This window comes from Leptonychotes weddellii, chromosome 5 (assembly GCF_054177405.1).
Source record: "Leptonychotes weddellii isolate Sample4059 chromosome 5, ASM5417740v2, whole genome shotgun sequence".
NCBI lineage: Eukaryota > Metazoa > Chordata > Mammalia > Carnivora > Phocidae > Leptonychotes > Leptonychotes weddellii.
Window position 1 is genome coordinate 53,744,449 of NC_138373.1, and position 986 is coordinate 53,745,434.

The window sequence follows — 986 nt, forward strand, 5'->3', positions numbered from 1 at the left end:
ATACTTTTTTTTTTAAATAAAGTGCTAAGACCTACTCATATTTTAAAGTAACTACTCATATTTTGAGTTAAGTGAGTTCTAAGGCTGCTGGGGGAACCAGATCAATTCAAAGCGAAAGATTTCTTTCAGAAAGAGGGGCCGCTCTGGAAACTGCTGGTAGGGTTTGGCCTGAATCAAGTGCCTATTAGTACCTCCATTGTGTTGAAATGGCTCTAGACAGCTGAGCTTGCACTATCGTCAGTCCTTGTACGTACGTAGTAGGAATAGTCCTTGTTGCACCAGCAGCCTTCCCCATGGTTCTGCCTTTATTAAAAACTTTCTATGCCACTGTAGATAGCTCAGGCAAAACTATTACCTGGGTATTTATCCACTAATGAGTCACAAGGAAAAGGAGTGGATTTGGTAAGATTTTTTTTTTTTTTTTAAACAACTTCGCATTTACTGACAGTGATTTCAGACAAAACAACTACAGTTCCTGGAACAGGTGAAATTTGTATTTACAGTCCTTACACTTTGGGTAGCCACACTCCTGGTGTGACAGTATAGCAGAGTATAAATTGAACAATTGGGGATGTAATCATTGAACTGTTCTTAAATGCGTGAATTATTAGTGGAAAAGACCCAGCTGTAATTAGACCTCCACTGTGTACTTAGCTGGAAGAACATGTTAATTCTGCAATATGTTTCTTGGTTAAACATTGCACAGTTCTTACCTCATTTCTGTAAATAAGGTTTTGTGAATCTGTTTTGTATTGTGAAAAATTCATAAGATAACATTGATATTTTGATTTGTAATATTTCTAATTGGTAGATTTAATTGAAAAGTAAAATTAATTTATTTTTATATGTTCAGGGGAATTTTAAAGAAGTCAAATCTTTTGTAGATAATTAAAAAAATCGGTGTGGTTTATTTTACTTATTTAACCCACTGGTTGTTATTCTGTAACAATTTGTATAAATGGTAAATTTTGAATGTGTTGTTATTT